The sequence below is a fragment of the Thunnus thynnus genome, chromosome 14 (assembly GCF_963924715.1).
Source record: "Thunnus thynnus chromosome 14, fThuThy2.1, whole genome shotgun sequence".
NCBI classification, from domain to species: domain Eukaryota; kingdom Metazoa; phylum Chordata; class Actinopteri; order Scombriformes; family Scombridae; genus Thunnus; species Thunnus thynnus.
This window is the reverse complement of record NC_089530.1, coordinates 9988497-10001656: the sequence shown is the minus strand read 5'-3', so window position 1 is coordinate 10001656 and position 13160 is coordinate 9988497. Positions and strand designations below refer to the sequence as shown.

Below are 13160 nucleotides of genomic sequence, written 5' to 3'. Positions count from 1 at the left end.
CAATAGTTATCATCCATGATTGCAGTGTATGAATAAGTGACAAATAAAATTAAGCAAAATAGTTGGTGGAGGCCAGGAAGAAGTAAGTAAAGACACTCAAAAAGAGCCAACAAACAAGCTGTCATTTTTCTGCTGAGGAAAGTCTCATCCTTGCTCTTGTCTGTATATTATTTCCTGAGCCAGTAAGTCAAACCACCCACAATTTCAGAGGGAGGGATGTCGCTATGGACAGTATCGGACTAACCTTCACATTCATGCAAATCAAACATATGCACAGTGCCAATTAGACTGCCAACTGAAAGATTCTGTTTTGTCTCCTTTGTTGTGAGTACTAAGCCCCCAGGCATCTGGTAATTTCTCAGCACAATTAATTTGGGTAAAATTTATTAAAAGGTCAGCAGTGAATGATTGATTATGGCTTGTTGTAATTTGAATATTCTTTCCTGTGATGTGATTGGAAATGAGATAGTGAGTCAATACAAATGCAAAGCATCTTTCTCTATCTTTTTTACCTAGCAGGACATATAAAACAGTTTTGATCTATAGTAGTTTGCAGCTACACATACCTCTCACTGAGGTATGTGTAGCTGCACTGATACACATTTAACACTCCTGTATACTCCTGACTGCAGAAAGATTTAGGCACAGTGGATAACATACTGATGTTACCCTGAAGCAATGTCATATTCATGGTTTCAGAAACGTTCCTATTCTCAAAGGTGCTCATGCCAATCAAATGTAATGTCAGTAAAAGCCACCAAAGCTCACTATTTAAAACTTTCATATCTTAATTTCCTTCGAATGAAGAGCTAAAGCTGACTAATTAGAATGATGCTACTTTTGGAGCTGCATGCTACACTTATGCTCTCTAATTTCAGATTTGTCTGACAGTGGTGCAGCCCATGTGGGTGGTGTAAAGCCTGGCAGCTCACCTCCAACATGCCAGGAGAAAAGACTGCACATACTTATTATAAGAGAAGAACATCGTTGTCACAGTATAAGGTGGTAGAAGATTTAGTTTTTGGCATTTCGTAGATGAAATCCTTCAAGATGAGCTTCACATTTCTTTTGCATGGCAGTCTAAAATGGTGCACATCCAGTAAAAAAAAGGACAGGATCATGTAGGATTAGCACATATTAGTTTTAATTATAGAATAATTATAGAATATGTATTTACTGTTTTGGGCATGGTTTTAAACAAAGGACAATTTAATGTGTTTAATTTAATTCAAAAAGCATCTAACAGGAAAGCACTTTTTAGTCAATCTAGTGTATTTTAACGGTCAAATTATGATAACATCTAAACTACCCTGATGCAGTAAAACCAGCATTTGCACACACTGTTTGCTGCAGGGTTTCTTGTACCGTATAGTAGGTGTGGTGCAGCCTGTCGCTGCTGTATTCCACCCCTGAGTGCTGTGAAGCTGATTTATAAGAGGGAGGGGCCCGTGAGCTGCAATCAGCCCATTTCCATCAGCGTTATGGCTGCCTGACAACATCCAGCTGTCCCTGATGTGCCACCGTGGGCCAATGGTGCGCTTGTCAGCTCTGCTGTTTTACTGCGGTGCTCACACAGACGAAAACATATACACACATGCATACTTGGCCACACAGTCACACATGCTGACATGCATGCTCCCACACACGTGAAATCACTAAATGAGATACATCGTAGTCTTCCCCAGCTTTGTCATAGAAATGAGATCTGTAGTCATGATGCATAAATATAGGATTTTATATGTGACAAATACTGAATACATGCTAATTACTAATGGTTACTGTATGTCACAGCCAGATATAGAAAAATACGGATACGTGTGAAATACAGCTCAACCTGCAACATGCGGAATCACTGGATAAATTAGTTTCCACAAATAGGCTTACATGATGGCTATAAACATTAAATTAATAATTATTGTATTGGTATAATTTCAAAGTGACAATTATAGCTTTGATAAAGCCAGGATGAAAATGAAAATAATTATAATTTGTTTAAGCTTTTACAGTAATTCCCACAATCCCTGCCTTCAGACTCTTTATACTGTTAGTACCATATCTAGTCTGTATGGACATCACACTTACATATGAATCCCAAATTTTAAATAGCAATTGGTTTGATCCTGTGTTATGTTTATGTCACACCTTTCCTAACTATTCCTAACTATGACTTTCCTTCAATTCACTTTTGATACTTTGCGAGTTGTATGCAAAAGTTACAAGCAGTTTGTGGCGAGCGAAGAAGCTTCTCTAGTGAATGAGTTTTACAAGATGATGCTCTGTTCCACTTTCAGACTGAGAGCACAGATAATCAGAGCACTGACTCACAAAAGCATCAGTGTTGTGCTTCATCAGTGCAATCGCTCTCTACCCTTTTCCTGATGTCGCCTCTCCAGCTGCTCTCACTAACTTATGATATAATGACATTATACTGTAACTCGATGAATTGTGAACCCAGCTGGCTAAACCTCATTTTGCTTTTTACAACAGCTGGGATGCAACGCGCACTGGGCACCCACCATGCTGCAGGGGCAAAGTATGAAAACAGAAAAAAATCTACCTAACTATCATTATTCTTGTCTGAGCTAATCACCTAAATTAAAACCAGAACAACGTGATTAAATGACTAAATAACGCTGTTTGTCTTGAAGAAAAAAAAAAGTTCTTGATTGAATAACACACTCTATCAGAACACTGAGTACTATTTCTGACTGCTGATCTCTGTGATACATGCTGCTCTCTGTCAGAGCTGCAGAAGTACAAAATATGCCTTAATAGTTGCCACCATCTTCATGCTATTCAGCTACTATAACAATGAAAGGGGCTATTTCTGCTTAAATATACTGACTATATTTTTATTTATATTTTTTCATATGGTAAAGCATGATACTGATACCCCTGGTGTTTGGTTAGCAGTGGCCTCATTTTGTTAAAATATCATGACATGCATCCATAGTACTGGAAGGAGTTGTAGATACATATGTCAAAGAATTGGAAAGACTAAAAGTCTAGTCATGGTATCAGCCTTGAGACACTGTGATGAATTCTTATCTCACAAAAGAAAATTTTTGGCTCAATTAAAAATGTGGACAGCTTTACTATTTTTAGCTATTTTTCACTAATATGAAGTCATATGAAGATGTAAAGTTTGTGCTGAATAATGACAGAAGAGAAAGATCCTGTTTTAATCTAAATCGAAGGGGTTCATATTCTGTGTTGTGGACATTTACTGTATAAGGTAGGTTATATCTCAGAGCTTGTCAAGCTACATTTTCAGACTTGGCACAAATTTTTCAGTCCAAGGCCACCAGTTCACTAGAGGATACCGTATCAGTGTCACGCTTTGCCTCGCCTAGGCATGAAAAGTAAAGTACAGTACAGTACCAGCAGGGTTCGATGGTTTTATGGCATGACAATGCTGCGGTTAAGGTCTGGTTAGGTTTAGGCACAAAAACCTCTTGGTTAGGGTTAGGGTTAGGGAAAGATCATGGTTTGGGTTAAAATGATCACTTGAAACGTGGTGTGGGTTAATTTTACCACTTCCTTAAAGTTAGGCAACCTTCGTCATCATGGCAACAGTTAACACCACGACAATTGTAGTTAAAGTTTTTAAAAAACTTTCCCTACACTGGCCGTTGGAAGCGAACAGCGGTCTCCTGCAGCAAAGTCCACTAAGTCCACTTTTTGCAAGTTGATACCAGGCTGCAAGGTGAGCAGTATTTAAACAGTTTTAGATGTACCTTCTGCTGTGCTCTGTCAACCAATTTAAAAATGTAATGTACTACTAATAGATTACTAGTACATTTACATAAATATATGTATACATATTGCTTGAGCATTTCCAGTACACTTTAAATGTAACTTAATATTCCCAAAATATATTATAGGTGAGACTGTGCCAACATGTATTTAAATGTTCTCCGCTAATATGTGAAGTATGTTATAAATATACTTGCAATGTAAACTATGATATTTCAAATGTGTTTTAAGTACACTTGTTACACAGGGTGGAACAGGTGAACCCAAGTGCAGACACTCACACGTGAGGAGACAGGGATATAGTAGGAGCAATATATTTATTTTAAAAGGCGAGGGGAAAGGGAAATGTATGCCTGGGGAAGCTTGGGCTGGAAGCTGGGAACCAGAGGCTGGGAAGAGCCGGGGTCCAGAGCAGGGAAGCAAGGCTGACAAGACGAGGGGACAGGAGACAGGGACTGGAGCCAGAGCAGACAGGACTGCAGGACACAGGGTTAGGTGAGGGAAAACAGGGAACAACAAGAAAACAAGATAAATGTGTGAAGTGTGAAGTGGCTTGAAGCGTAGTAGCTCTGACAGGTAGCAGAGTCTACGATCTGGCAGAGTGGAAGTGGCAGGGCTGAGTATTTGTAGAGGGCTTGATTACTGAGATGAAGTGCATCTGGTGTGTCTTACACACACATACACACAGGGAGAGAGAGAGGGAGAGAGCTACTTAGGGAGTGGCAACAGGTAGGAGACAAAGGATCGTGATAACACTCCTGTAATCTCATATTATGTATGAAGGTCTACTCTGTATTTAATGTTAGTACATACCAGAGACAGAAATTAGATTTAATTCTTTTTATATTACAAATACAGTTAAGTAATACTGTTAAAATACATTATTAATATACGTTGAATTGAGTCCAACTTATGAATAATAGATTTCAATGAACACTGTGTCATCAGTTTTATTGTGTAAAATGCGATTACAAATAAACATTCAAATTTTACAACTTTAAGAAGTATTGTTTAACATAAACAAGTATTTCCTCTCTTTACAAATTAGGGTAAATAAAACAGAGTACTCTCACCATCCAAACAGCATCCCCCTGCACATTATTGTAACACAATGCAGTGCATTGAAAAAAGGTTCCTGCGGGTTTACAGTTAAAGTCTACTGTAAACTCAAGCAGTAAATAAATATTCTACATTACAAGTGCAACGTAGTGGAGTATATTTAAGCACATTGATAGCACACTGCAGAGTCTCCCTTATAATACATTTGTAGGAGTTTTCAAGTACACTTAAAGTGTACTGGACATGCTCAAGCAGTATGTAAAAATACACTAGTAGACTAATATAGATGCAAGGAGTTTTTCCTTGCCGCTGTCGCCAAGTGCTGCTCATGGGGGAATTGTTGGGTTTCTATAAATTAAAGAGTACAGTCTAGACCTGCTCTATGTGAAAAGTGCCCTGAGATAACTTTGTTATCATTTGGCGTCTTATAATTGAAATTGAATTGAATGTATTTGTAATCTATTAATGTTAGATTTTATGTACACTCAAAGCAGCGCCGCCGCTACACACACATGCATCACGCGCTGTGCGTAGGACACCAAGTGCCGGAGGGGGTACCAAACAGCACCTTGGTAAAGTTGGAAATATATTCACAGATTTGAACTTCCTGGATCAATAACTCATAAGCGAAATGCTGTTAAAACATGAACGACGGCTCTTTCCTACCATAGTAAGGTAGACAACAAGCTACAATCTAATTTTCACCAAAATGAGCCATCGTCTGAGCTGGATTAATAATGTTGCTCTATACGTACAGCCGGCTGGGAGAGGAGTGCACAGGGACTGTCTAAAAAGTGCAACACTGAAAAGAGATACTACAAAAATATTCAATAACTTCACTCTTATACAGTGTAGTTATTGTGATATCTTGAACTGGAGAAACTGTTACCTGCTGGTAGTGTTACAGTACATGTAAATTCAGGCCAGTCAAATCAAACTTTATGGAAATTCACCAGATGGTTGCCAAGATATTTTATTCTGGACCAAGGAGATGAAGTGAGGGCAAGTGATGCTAAGAAGCACAAATAATCTTACATATAGGAGTGGATGATTTCATTATTTCATCATGTCACATGATGACACTGTCACACTAAACTGAAGGTCAGTTCTATTCAAGATTTTATCTTTCTTCCTTAGTATCATTTGATTGAAAGTCAGTGACGTCCTGACTTTTGGTCACTGTGGAAAAAATATGTTAGTGCTCCAATAATATTTTCACCCATATGATAAAATTATAGGATACAGCATCTATTATGATATACATTTGCAATGCAGAATTAATCAGTTGAAATTCTGATGTTTTGTGATCAAATTTTCTCCTCATTTCTCCTTCTAAGTTGGAGGTTGTGATCAGAGGATTGGTGGGCAAAGATTGTGACCACACAGAGAAAGTAACCATTTCTAATGTCTTAACTTAACCATGGTTAAATTCTGTCTTCACAGCAATTTCATTTTTAGACAGAGCGTGAAATAAAAAATTTGTTTTTTCTGTTCTGGCAGATTGACATTGCAGTGTTGCTGGTGTTGCTGACATTGCATTACAGTGCAGACATGTATTGATTTTGCCCACTTAATGCATTCAAGATACAATACTACAGCTCCACTCAGCTAAGGAACTAGTCTATCTTTCTCTTATCAAGTGTAACTAACAACTTACATTTCATTTGGAGGATGTCTTTACTGCATAAAGATGCTAAAGAACCTGTTGGATTGTAAATGTGAGTGCTGCAGCCACATACTGTATATTAGATTACATATCACTTAAAACCTTGCATGCATTTCCTTATTTGCATTCCTGCATTTGCAATTAAATATGATTAATACTATTAGGATAGTAACTAAAGTGCACAGGTTTTAAACACATGCAATTCAAAAGCAACAAACAGAGAGCTGTGTAATTTTGCAGACGTTTAAAGCAATGTGTTTTAACCATAGGGGGGAAAATGGTTGTAATTGAAATGCAGTGTCATTTGGCAAACTGCTGATGTGAGAAAAGTAATAAATGAAATAGTTCTTAACATCTTCCTCTCACTGTCATTTTATCTCCTGTTATATCATCCAAGAGGCAGTTATCGCTTTGTTGCCTCCCAGAAGAAACCTTGTTTAAAAGTGAAGACATTCGTCCCAAGTGAGATCACGGTCTAATCAGATTTAAATGGATGTAAAATATAACAATGGAACCATAATATCAATCCTATCCCTTTCTTTCCACTAAAATACCATAGAAATGTTACTCTGGTAGAAGCAATCCAGTGCTAGTAAAACATCCAGACCCTTCAAATTCTACACAATTTTAGCTGTTATCATGCCTGATTTCCAGATGAAATTGGTTTGTGCATTCTACTTATTGCTCCCGCCCATCTCTCATGGTTGAAGCAGACAATAAATCAAACGTCTCGGTGACTTTCAGGATTTTTGCAACCACGTTAAATTTTGAAAGTCACACTCAAAGATAAAACGTCCTCTACACCATCTTTACATTTGTTTTAGCTTGTCTGTTTCAGGGTGCTCATTTGACTGAGCCTCTATGTTAATCTCATATAAACATCACAGTGGTGATGATGGGTACTGAAGACACAGACAGAGTGCCCTTTCTCCATTTCTCTTCAGTGATAGATAGAAGAGTGGAAATGATAGAGCATGCTGTGGGAGGGAAAAGGCCAGTTACAGCCTCTGGGCTCCCTTATGCCTCCTAGAAATGGAGCTAGACTGATCAACATAAACACGGATCAAATAATCTGCAGATGTGTCTCAAAATTGTGACAGCTCTGTAGAATTTAGCTGCATATACTGTGGCTTAGATTTAACCTGTTTGGCTTTTGGCAGATGCCGTTTATAGACCAACATGTCCACCATGGAATAAGAATCCTGGCTTTGCTAATCAGCCACAGTTGTAAAGCAAAAGTTTCTGTCCTCTCTTCACCTTGAATATCATAGCATGCACTTTGAAAAGAGGATGTTTTTAATCATGCCACAGCCGTATTAGCAGGGGTATTTCTAAATACCTCAGGCTTCTGAAAAGACAGCCTGCTCTGCTGTGCATTGTGTGTGTTGTTTATGCTTGATTCATACTCAGCGTCTGCGGCAGATTGGCTCACAGGGGCTGCTTGCAGACATTTGAATTAAAGCTGCAAAACTATTAAAAATGTATGGTCTGTATGAATGCGTGACCTATATTTTTCCATGCAAATAAATAAATAAACAGGGGTTTAGGGAGGATGAGGCAAATCTTCAGAAGTGGGACACAGGATGAGCTAATGACATTATAACAATAAAGACTTTGGATTTCACACTGAGAGCGTAATGGAGAGCAATTCTATCTTACTCATTCCCTCACCACCACCACCCCCCCCTTCGCCTCTGCTTCTCCCATAGTCTATCCCACAATGCCGCCTGCAATATCTGAACCAGCATGACTGTGTTGTGAATTGGCCTCTCCTAGTTCAATTGTATATTGTGACTCACCTCTCTTTGCACGCTTCAGGAGGGCACAGAGAACGCCTTGGCTTTCATGTTTTGGTGTATTTTTCTAGAGCCAGGACATTGACAAAAGGTGTTTTTTGGGGTCTTTGTCTTATTAACGGTGATGTGGCCTGTCTCCTTCATTCTGTCCCTGGACTATGTCTGTCTATCTTCTTTTTTTCCCGCTTCTCTCTGTGCTCCTTTCCCCTCCACCGTGTCTGCCTCCCTCTGTTGTCTCAGTAGATTTCTTCTTCACTCTGCCATTCAGACAATGTCAGGGACCATGGCAGTGAGAATAAAGGCCACTGGTTTCTCTCGCTGCATGATGAACTGTTGTTGTCTGACTGAAGCAGCCTCTAAAATTCACTGAGAGAGAAAAAAAAAGTGGAAAACAAACCCATCAACTATCAACAGCCCCTGATTTGTGTGGAACCTTCGCAGTCATTCTGCAGTCGTTTTTGTGAAGAGAAATGAAACCGAAGTCTGATTAGAAGAAGACTAAAGGGGCTTTGAGTCAAGGCATTAACATCACTTTGTCATTTAGATCCTGTGCATGAAAAGGTCACCTTGTTATCTCGCACATGGTCTCATGTGGCATTAGTTTTTCAGCCTGAAATCTGTCTATAGACCACTGAACCAGGGACATAACACTGACCCTCACTCTGTGACAGGAGAGTAACCTTTTACCTCTTGTTTTCTGCAAAGGCCATCCTGTCTCTGATGCAGCTCATAAACCAGTGTTTTTTACCCTCTGTGTGTGTATATGCCTCTGTGTATCCATTTATGTGTGTGTCTAAGTTCAGGCAAGGCTGTTGGCTGCTTATATGAAGCAGAAGAGTGTATCCATGCTGAAATGACTAATTGGGAAATATAGTGTACAAGCTCATTTGATGCACTAAGCAACTTATTCCCTTTGCATGAATAACTGCAGGTTTATGCCCTAAATACAGTGTTCATGTGAAGCTTCTTACACCACTGCAGCCAGAATATTCTTGATTATAAACCCAGTGCTTGATTATGAGAATCTCTAAACATCATTATGCTGTTTTTGCCCTCATGTGTGTATTATGTCGTCTCCCCTGAGGGACTTCTTCCCCCTCCTTCTGCACCTCTGCTGTGACCGCTGCCACAAGCTTGGCATCAAAGGGCCATTAAAGAGGCTTCTTCTAAATGAACTTGACAGCAAAGCCAAGGCGTGGTGATATGGGTGGACATGCAAATCAATATTTCACATCATCAACCACTGGTTGGTGGAGCATAGGGACAGGATGACGAGGTGCGGCCAATACTGTCAGTGATTTGGACCGCAAGAGAAGTCAAGTAAGGGCTGCATCTTATACTTGTGCAATAGGTACTGTAGAGGTAATTAAAAGCCAGATATCTTTCTGTTTTATTGCCGAAGCCACATTCAGTTATTCTGCTCTGCAGCAGTTAAGCTCTCAATTTACAGGAAGATGAGTTGGAGGCGGTTGATCACACTGAAACGGCATCTGCGTTTGTTTATCCCCCCATACATGCCATAACTGTTTGCAGTCTCAATGTAGAAAGAAAGGATCAGTGTAAGCAAGGCAGATGGAAGGCATATGGAAGCAAAGACAATTCCCCCTCATTGAATTGTACCGTTTAGTGCTACAAACCGGCTAAGCAATGTGTCACAACACTAGCACTGTTGATGCAGCTTGGCAGCACTATGAACAGCAAACATGTCATTCAGTTGTAAATGATGTTACACGCAAGGTCACCTTGTGTAAAGGTTGGGAAGGAGGAAGAAATGAGCTGAGGGTGTAATTCATCTCTTCATGTCAGAGATATATATATCACGGTGCAAATCGAAACACATGCAGTTAAACTCCCAGATAACACAAACACAAACATAGCACAGATGTCTATATTTATGAGCTCATTAAACCATGCATCTAAAAACTGTCAATTCTGTGTTTATTGCTGTAAATCATATATTGTCGTAAATGTTGCTGCATCACTATAGAAAGTATCATTTGGTATTGATTTGTTAATAAGGTGAAGCAATATCAACCTATTTAAATATCGCTATTCAAACCAATATATGCAGATGCAGCGCTGTAAGTCATGCTGTATCTTCTTATTGGCCATGCTAAATCTCCGTCCTTGTGTGACTTTCAACTCCAAGCCGTGCTCCCTCAAGGATACATGTCTTAGCATAATACAGACGTCTTAGGAGTCATTGAGATGGTCCCTCTACTCTGACAGACAGACACTGCCAGGCAAGGAATCCCCCTCCCCCATACTAGCTCCTTGCCAGCACAATGCCAACTCTGTGCCTCACTAGCTTTGGCACCCTTGACCGTTGACTCTCTCATTCACACCTCCCCTCCCCCAGACACACAGGATACAGTGAGGCACTGTATGGTTCACATCTACTTTAACCGTCCTGTCTGCTAACATTACATTTGGTGTCAGTAGAGGAGGGCTGTGCAAGGGGACATCTCACATTCTCAAATTGAGTTAGTCACATTTTTTTTTTCTTTTTTCCAATAAACCATATTTTTATCATAATCTAATATCAACCTTTTCCTGGGTACCGTGCCAGATATGGGGAGACTGGCAAGGTCAGATCCATCCCTACAGTCCCCAGCTGGCACTAACCCCAGTGACAAGGGTGTCTGGGAGAGGGAGACATTTTCATGCTGGATGCACAATTTGTCCAGTGTTTACTCTCCTGTCCATTTGCATCACTGACAGTAGACCTGAGTGACATCAACATGAAGTCACAAAATGCTATTGCTTTTTTTTCTTGGTTAGCTTGGAAATCCTCCAAATTTTGCACATTATGCATGAATGATTTAACAAAATATTTGTACTGTGCAAACATATATACACAGTATTTATTAAATTATAAATTTATTGTCACGACTTGCTGACTTACTGGAATGTATTTTTTTCCTTTTGACTCATGAATTGATTTATGCATTTCATTTTTGTGAGCAATTAGTTTTGGATCAATTATGGTTAATTAGAGGAGGATGATGACCTGTGATAGAAGGAAGTGGTGGGACATGTGAATCAAGAAGCAGAGGCCTGTTAAGGTGGCAGAGTTCACCCTTTCTCTAATTTTAAAGCATAGGTTCAGGTTTTTTCAAGTCTGTCTTAATACAATACTGACATGCCAGTATGTACGTTGAAATGGATCTTGGTTGCTGTAACCATTTCTACTCTCCATACTGACCCTGAAGCTCTTCTGTCTGAACGTGACTACACTGTAAGAAATGAGGGACAGAATCCAGAGCCTTTGTTCTGTGCAAATATGTATTCCAAAGTTCGACTGAAGCTAAGCTGAGGTTTCCGCAGTCTGAGTTAGCTAAATCGAGTCAATATATTCCAAAGTTACCACCAGTTTAATACAAAATTCCCTCTTTTTGCTTCTGTGGACTGAAATTCAGTTGCGGCTGGTCAGTAGAGGGCACTAGGACACCACCCTACCACTCCCTACTTGAAGAAGGCTCACATAGACCTTCATTGAATAAGACTTTACAAAATGACTTTGAAATATATATTTTTTTAAATGAGCAAGGTAAATATTATATAGTTAGTGAGTAAAATGTATAATCTGCAATAAAAATGTTGATTTAAAATGTATATTGTCTAGGTGATGTATTTCCAGCCGGGGGCACAAGATTCTTTGCCAGTTGACATGCGCAATTTGCTTCTCTTCACTATAAGAGATACAAGCTTGTTGGGCACATTTGTCCAGCGCCCAAATGGCTTTTATCTAAATGCATCTGATTTACACACCACCACCCAACGGGTGGCAGGAGAGAGCAAGTTGCACATCATGGTACATCCGGGTATATTTGTGATTAAACGTGTCTGCATCTCAGCAGCAGCTGGCCAAGAAACGCTGCATACTGGGCCCACGAGAACTTCAGAGGGTAGCTACAGAGGTGAGATAGAAGATAAATGTGTGATGCTGGTCTTTACAATGGTTTTAGCCGTGGTAGTGCTGTATTGTGCAGAAAAGTGGACAACACGCCTTAAAGTAGGCCCTATTTAATATAATAGTCTAGTTTTATAGTGGTGCTATGTTATTTTGTGTTGTCCCTATTAAATAAACGCATACATTGATGAAATGATAACACTGCTCCCAACCTCCAAAAAAAGTGCGCCCTCCCAAATAAAAATTTCACCAGCCGCCACTGCTGAAATTCCTGGCTGAGCTGTGGCGGAAGGTAAAAACTATTCCTTTAATATTAAAAACCAAGTCCTAAACCCACAGAATGCCCTCACTTTACAAACCTATTTTCACGCTGAAATACAAATCAGGAGATGAAAGTGCATGTATAAAAGCTAGTTATTATCTTTTCTCTCGCCAAATACGTCAATCCATCACAGCATTTTAGTACAGGATTGTTATCTGTGTACTCTGTGCTCCTACGTCACTTCGCATTGTTCCGCTCCTCACAGGCATCTTTGAAATAAACCCGTTAAATGTCAGTGAAATTAGCCAAGACTTACTATATGTAACCCATCTGAGCAGATTATCGAGATACAAAACTGTGAAATTAGCTCTCTGAAGATGCAGTTTTTCACACTAAATGCTTCCAAGAAAAGCCCTAATCTGATGATTTCAATCAGTTGGTGTACTGGGTTATAGTGTTTCAACATTTTATGTTACACCAAGGCATTTATTTTCATTTTTTTACAAGATCAGCTCAACAGAAAACAACAATTTGTGTGTATAGCTTGGATGTGCTTATTGAATATTCAGGTACGCGACTGGAAATGTGGTCCTATATCGCATATTACATAAGCATAACAGGGTTCCTCAGCCCTGCTCGCAAATGTATAGTCACACCTGATCATGAACAGAATGACCTGATTTCCTGTATCTCTAGAGACATCTGTGC

At 39.5% G+C, this 13160-nt stretch overlaps 1 long non-coding RNA gene across 4 annotated transcripts in view; it reads left to right on the top strand.

The window, feature by feature from the left end:
- LOC137196827 (uncharacterized) overlaps positions 1–13160 on the top strand; it is a 170027-nt gene that overhangs the window by 74576 nt on the left and 82291 nt on the right. The window lies entirely within an intron of this gene.